Source organism: Pituophis catenifer, unplaced genomic scaffold (assembly GCF_029215685.1).
Source record: "Pituophis catenifer annectens isolate HBS135680 unplaced genomic scaffold, rPitCat1.0.hap2 SCAF_3, whole genome shotgun sequence".
Taxonomy (NCBI): Eukaryota; Metazoa; Chordata; class Lepidosauria; order Squamata; family Colubridae; genus Pituophis; species Pituophis catenifer.
Window position 1 is genome coordinate 6,932,303 of NW_027256883.1, and position 7,851 is coordinate 6,940,153.

The following is a 7,851-nucleotide window of genomic DNA, read 5'->3' on the forward strand; positions in this document are numbered from 1 at the left end:
TTTCTTTATTTATTCTTTTTTTAAAAAATGTCCTGTGTGCTTACAGATTTTTTTTTTTTTACGGTATCTGCATTTCGAGAAAAGAGAAAACTAGAAAGGATGATTTGCTTCAGTCCTTCTTAGACTGAAGTGATCAACTTCTTTCTAAGGAGCCCCTCAAAGTGAAGCGATATCTTTCTTCTAATTGATGGAGCAAAGTAACAAGGTCATTTTGACCTAATCAGTTACAAGCTTCTGGGCATGCTTAGAAGTCTGTAATTAAATAAAAGACAGCACATTTTGTTTGTTTGTTTTCCATTAGGCAGGGAACATATTGCCCCTCCTGATTTGAACTATGTTTAGATTCTTTTAATGAAGAATTAATTAAATGAATTAATTCTAATTAATTAATGAGAAGCTTGCATGCAGCACAGCAAAGCACCGACACAGAAGTATTATTAGAAATTCAGTTGAGCTCTACAAAACCCTCATGGGCTTTCTTATAAAAACAGAAATGATGCATTTCCTAAAAAAATCCCACTTTTTTTTTTCTTTTGGAAAAAATGGCCCATCTACCCAGAATAGGAGACAAAGGTAAACTAATGGGAAAATTAACGTTTTGTAACTGGTTTTGTCTACTATTATAACCATTTTAAGAGAGAGTCCATAACATGGGCTTAAAATTGTTCAAAGGGCCCACTAAATTAAAACTCACCCACATAATGTGAAATAAATCCTTGGTAGTACAGTGGTCTAAAGCACCCTGTTATTAAGACCAGCTGCCTGCAATTACTGCAGGTTCAAATCTCGCCAGGCTCAAGATTGACTCAGCCTTCCATCCTTTCTAAGGTAGGTAAATTGAGGACCCAGTTTGTGAGGGCAATAAGCTGACTTTGTATAAATATACAAAAGGATGAAGGCTATTGCTTAGCGCATTGTAAGCCGCCCTGAGTCTCCGTAGAAGGGCGGCATATAAATCAAATTAAAACATAAATAAATAAATAAACCAAGTGAATTCAGAGAGTTAGCTTATCAAACTGTTAGCTTGCAGAGAGGAGCAACCTGAAGCCTTTTTAAAGCAAAATCCTTAGAATAGAATGGACCAGGCTTAAATGTAGCACATAAGATGCCTGGCACGGTTGCATCTACCCAACTGGTAGGCAATAGGGAAGTAAGACTGATGCATCCCCTTCGTTCTTATATTTTTAGAATTTAAAGCCTTATGTTTGTCCGCTGATCCTGTAGAATGGATAGGGACACCATTGGAAAATCTGAACAGTCAACCTAGGGACAGATTATCCTGGAGAAAATCTATCAATGGGTCAGTAAGAGTTGATGTCACGGGGTGGCACCCAACAGTAGAATGGGGAAAGAAAAAGGCCACACTTGGAATATTGCATTCAGTTTTGGTCGCCACGATGTAAACAAGATGTTGAGACTCTAGAAAGAGTGTAGAGAAGAGCAACAAAGATGATTAGGGGACTGGAGGCTAAAACATATGAAAAACGGTTGCAGGAACTGGGTATGTCTAGTTTAATGAAAAGAAGGACTAGGGGTGACATGATAGCAGTGTTCTGATCTGCCACAAAGAAGAGGGAGCCAAACTATTCTCCAAAGCCCCTGAAGGCAGGACAAGAAGCAATGGGTGGAAACTAATCAAGGAGAGAATCAACCTAGAACTAAGGAGGAATTTCCTGACAATTAGTTAATCAGTGGAACAACTTGCCTGCAGAAGTTGTGAATGCTCCAACACTGGAAATTTTTAAGAAGATGTTGGATAACCATTTGTCTGAGGTGGTATAAGGTTTCCTGCCTGGGCAGGGGGTTGGACTAGAAGACCTCCAAAGTCCCTTCCAACTCTGTTATTCTATTCTATTCTATTCTATTCTATTCTATTCTATTCTATTCTATTCTATTCTATTCTATTCTATTCTATTCTAGTCTATTCTAGTCTAGTCTAGTCTAGTCTAGTCTAGTCTAGTCTAGTCTAGTCTAGTCTATTCTAGTCTAGTCTATTCTAGTCTAGTCTAGTCTAGTCTAGTCTAGTCTAAAAGGGTATAATAACCCTAAATAATTTTTCTTTTTATTCTTTTTATTTCTTTTATATGCTGTTTTTATATCTTTGTAAGCCACCTGGAATCCCCATTAGGCCGCAATATAAATTTTCTAAACAAACAAACAAACAAATAAATATTCTGGCTCATTTTACAATGGTTTGATGGGAAACAGCAATAAGCATGTTGAGGATGACAGCACATTGAGTGCAGAAAGCCTGATACCAAAGATTTTGTCTGGCCACCAAAGTTAAATATGAGGCAGCAGCGTGTGTCAGCAGCGAAAATGCTACTTAAATATGAGGCAGTGGTGTCTGGCAGCAGCCAAAAAAGCCAACACAATCCTAGGTTGCATTAACAGTGGGATAGAATCAAGATCACATGAAGTACGAGTACCTTATGATTCTTGACGAATGTATCTTTTCTTATGTACTCCGAGAGCGTATGCACCAAGACAAATTCCTTGTGTGTCCAATCACACTTGGCCAATAAAGAATTCTATTCTATTCTATTCTATTCTATTCTATTCTATTCTATTCTATTCTATTCTATTCTATTCTATTCTATTCTATTCTATTCTATTCTACTCTACTCTACTCTACTCTACTCTATTCTATTCTATTGCCTTATAAAGCCTTAGTAAGACCACACCTAGAGTACTGCATCCAGTTCTGATCCCCACAATATAAAAAAGATGTTGAGACTCTAGAAAGAGTGCAGAGAAGAGCAACAAAGATGATTAGGGGACCAAAGACTAAAATATATGATTTTTTTTTTTTTTTTTGCAGGAATTGGATATGTCTATTTTAATGAAAAGAAGGACTAGGGGTGACATGATAGCAGTCTTCCAATATTCCAGGGTCTGCCAAAAAGAAGACCTATTCTCCAAAGGACCTGAAGACAAGGAACAATCGATGGAAAAGAGAGAACCTTCCTAGAAATTAGGAGAAATTTCCTAACAGTGAGTACAATTGACCAGTGGAATGGTTTGCCTTCAGAAGTTGTGGGTGCCCCATCACTGGAGGCTTTTAAGAAGAGACGGGACAGCCACTTGTCTGGAATGGTATATAGGGCCGTGATGGCAAATCTATGGGACGTGTGCTGTAGGTGGCGCGCATAGGCGTCTCTGCCAGCACGCGAGCCCTCGCCCCAGCTGAGCTGTATATACATCCAACAGGAACAGGAAGTGCCTCACGGGAGCAGAGAGAGGTAAATCCTAGAGAGGCAGGAAATGCATCACTGAACAATGGAGATGAATGCTAGAGAGGAACAAAGTTGTATACAAGGCTGACATAACACTTGTAACAGTGTAGGCATGCAGGGGGGGGGAGGGGGGAGCATGGGGTGTGTGTGGCGTGTCCCCTGATGTCCCTTTTTTGGTGCCAGGAGGCTTCAGGGAGGCCTGTTAGGCCCAAAATGGGGCATGGGGGGAGAGCTCATGCACATGCGTGGGTGTCATGCTCGCATTGTATTATTGGTGTGGGCATGCATGTGTGCGCTGTTGTGCGCACGCACACCAGTGGTGGGTTTCAAAAATTTTTACTACCAGTTCTGTGGGTGTGGCTTGGTAGGTGTGGCATGGCTTGGTGGGCGTGGCTTAGTGGGCGTGGCAGGGGAAGGATAGTGTAAAATCTCTATTCCCTCCCCACTCCAGGGGAATGATACTGTAAAATCCCCATTTCCTCCCGATCAACTGGGACTTGGGAGGCAGAGAATAGATGGGAGCAGGGCCAGTCAGAATTTTTACTACCGGTTCTCCGAACTACTCAAAATTTCCGCTACCGGTTCTCCAGAACTGGTCAGAACCTGCTGAAACCCACTCTGGTGCACACGCTTTCAGCACTCAAGGACAAAAAGATTAGCCATCAACCTATTCTCCAAAACACCAGAGGGCAGGACAAGAAAGAATGGATGGAAACTAATCAAGGAGAGAAGCAACCTGGAATTAAGGAGAAACTTCCTAACAATAACAATTAACCAGTGGAACAGAAGTTGCCTGCAGAAGTTGTGGGTGCTACATTACTGGAGGCTTTTAAGAAGGGACTGGACAGCCACCTGTCTGAAATGGTTGAACAGGGGTCTGAACTAGAAGATCTCTAAAGTCCCTTCCAGCTCTATTCAGATTCTTGATTCATTCATAACTTTGGTTCTCCTGTCTGAACTGCCTCAAAAAGCTGACACTCACACTGCTGGCAACCGTTCAGCTTGTTGTCAGTGACCAAGTTCTTTATGAATATTGTATACACGCCCTACATTTCTTCCTCCCTAAAATATCTCACGTCCTTCTTGAAGGACGTGTGGTTCCTTTCATCAAAGTCTTCCAACCTATCCAGATTAGACTTCACACTGCCATGAAAATATTAGCCAATTTTCTCCTTCTTTTAAAAAATAAAGAGGAAGACATTGCAAGCTGCTGACCCAAATCAGATAAAAATTACCTCCCCCCCCCCACCAAAGACTAATTTTATAAGCATGGAGGGAACTAACCAAATGAGCTGTTAATAAATTGTGCTCCAAAGTTTGCTGGCGTCACCGTGTCTTCTAGAGAGAAACAAGAAATCCCAGTGATTTAATATACCGGGCATTAAGATACAAATTTGGCTTGGTCTCATGAGGCATTCATTTTCTGAATTCTGGGTTAACTTGGTTTTGTCTTTGTTTTCCAAATTCCATGACTGTGGCTACGTATTGGAGGTAAATTCCCAGTGACAGCTGGCAGAGTAAAGGCAGATTCAGACAATCGAAGACTTTGGTAGCATCGCTTAATTAACTAATGGGCTTCATAGAGACATAATGGAATTTGAAAAGAAAAAGCTTTTAAGCAAGATTCAAAGCCAGCAGCATCTGTAATAGTAAAACTCCTACAACCCCCCTTCTTCCTTCTGAGATTCACAAGTCAGTGCTGGAAAATCCAATACTCTTAGGTTGTTTGTATGCAATGTTGGTGCTCCACCTAGTGCTTCTGAGCTGCAGCTGTATCTGATATCAGCCTAAAAATATTACCATTTTTTTTAAGAGAAAAAATGCCTTTCTTCTTCAGAGAATTGAAGAAGCTTTTAGAATGAGAAGAGAAACATCTTCAAGGAAAATCAAAGACAGCCCAGTTGCCTCTTGAAAAGCACCTTTGGGACATCACCAGGCCACCAAAAATCTAAACACCACCACCAACAATTAAGTTAGTAAAGTTTGTAACTCAAGAAAACATGCTATACAATATCAAAAGTAAGTAAATAGATATGAACAGAGAAGATGTTCCTGTTTTGATAACTTCATTATCTAAGCCCAAACCAGTTGAGATAAAAGGCACAGTTGGTTTCTTTACAATTTTTTTTAGATTAACAAGCAAGATTGGAAAAAAGTATCTTCATCATCCTTATTTAATTGATGGAGAGTGGAAATGCCCAGGTAAAAGCTGGTAATTGGTATACCTTCCCAGCTGATCTCACAATCCAAAGAAGAAGGGGTCAACCTATTGTCCAAAGAACCCCAAATCAGGACAAGAAGCAATGGATTGAAACTCATGAAGGAAAGATCCAACCTAAAAATAAGGAGAAATTAATTTAATCGGTGGAACGACTTGCCTCCAGAAGCTGTGGCTGCTCCAACACTGGGAGCTTTTAAGAAGAGATTGGACAACCACTTGTCTGAAATGGTAAAGAGTTTCCTGCCTGAGCAGGGGGTTGGACTAGAAGACCTCCATAGTCCCTTCCAACTCTGTTATTCTCTATGTTTTAGTATAATTCTGTTAGTTGAAAATTCCTGCAAGTTAAATAAACTATGGCCCTAAACTCATTAGATACTAATTTCTGTCTTCCTTCCAGTCTAGATCTCCATGGATCGGTGGGGGCAAACATCTTGTCTATGGATTGTAGAAATTAAGAGATCCTACTGATATCAAGGCAGCTTAATAGAACGTTGGAGTCATTCTTCTCAACTATGAGATCACTGTTGAAACAGCTGAGGAACTTCTAGATTTTTCTGTGTGGAGTTGGAGCAGCAAACAGGTGCCATGCTGCCTTTTGCCCCACCTAAGAAAACTCCCAAACTTGACTTGAATCCCCGTGCGGATGCCATTCGCTCTAAGCTGATCTATACATTTTACCTGATTGATCACTTTGAGGGGCTGAGCCATGCGGTGCCACGGTATAACATACAAGATTTTCTGGATTCCAAGAAGAGAAAGAAACTGATGCTCATGGATCACCACCAATTGGTTCGCTTCCATGTCGTGCCCACCCGGAACATCATGGTGACTCAAGAGAAACGCTGGCGCAACCGTATCGAGGTGCGTTGCAGCCGTTGGCCCCCTCTTAAGATGTGGGTGTCTTCAGTTCTGAACAGCCAAACATTCAAAGGCTTTATCATCTTTCTTATCTTCTTGAACATGGTAGTCCTCATGATCTCAACGGAGATAATAGGGAAGAGGGGAATCACCTATGTGAAAATTACCAGGGTCCTGGAGGTGATCATTTGGATCATTTTACAGATCTTTCTGACGGAGATTGGGTTGCATTGGTTTGTGAGCTTTCAGAGATACTGGAAAAATCCCTGGAATATCTTTGATTTCATAGTGACCATCATCTCCATTATACCAGAAGTAATATATCCATTTAAGAAGTACCAGAGTGTGACAACTCACCGACTTCTGCTGTTAAGCCGTGTACTGCGTTGCCTAAAGCTCTTTCCTAGAGTCCGACAAGTCCGAGTTCTCATCATGGCTATTGCCAAAGCCCTGAAAGCGATGGCCTTAATTTTGGTTCTCCTTGCCTTCCTCTTCTATGTCTTTGCTGTGTCAGGCATCTACTTTTTTGAGAGTTACACCCAATCAGAGAGGATGGACCTGACTTACAAGATGTATTTCATGGACATGCCCAATGCTCTAGTAACCATCTTCATTCTTTTCACCATGGACCACTGGTACGCTCTGTTACAAGATTCATGGAAAGTCCCAGAGATAAACAAGGTGATCTGTGGTATATTTATCTGCCTATGGCTTCTGATTGGGGCGTTTATTTTTAGGAATCTCTTTGTTGCCATTATGGTCACCAATTTCCAGAACATCCGAAGTGACCTAAGTGAAGAGGTGAGACAGATAGAGACTCAGACGCAAGCTGACAAATTCAAAATGGAGATCATGGAAAAGAGATTCAGCCAGATTCGATCTATGGACAAAGACATTACATTCAGAGAAAGGTTCACCATGGACCCCGCATTAATTCAAACTGCAGACAATCCAGATTTCAGCTACGATGAAATGTCTCCTGGAATTTTGGACTGGGAGACTTACATCCACAAGAACCTACCAGGACTGTATGCTGCTGATGAAGATGAACAGGTGCTTTGGCCACGTGACTCCCTCTTCCGCTACTTTGAGTTGTTGGAGAAGTTGCAGTATAACTTAGAGGAACGCAAGGAACTTCAGCGATACATGGTGCTGGCTCTTTCCAACCTTGAGGACAAGTAGCACGGACCATGCATACATCCATAAGAACCTACCAGGACTCTATGCTGTTGATGAAGACGAACAGGTACTTTGACCACGTGATTCCCTCTTCCGCTACTTTGAGTTGTTGGAGAAGTTGCAGCATAACTTAGAGGAACGCAAGGAATTTCAGCAATACATGATGCTGGATCTTTCCAACCTTGAGGACAAGTAGCACGGACCATGCAAGCTTTGGGAGAGAAAAGCCAAAGCAAATGAAACTCGTGGCTTTGTACCAGCCTCTCCCCCTCCCTCCTCCATCCAAAGGTCTCTAGATAAGACACAAGAATACTATTAAAATATATTGTATATCACCATTTTAGCCATTGTTTATCC

At 41.3% G+C, this 7,851-nt stretch overlaps 1 pseudogene; it reads left to right on the forward strand.

Annotated features, from left to right (window-relative positions):
* Positions 1–6,042: 6,042 nt before the first annotated feature.
* Positions 6,043–7,497, forward strand: LOC139315580 (cation channel sperm-associated protein 2 pseudogene; annotated as a pseudogene).
* Positions 7,498–7,851: the final 354 nt, after the last annotated feature.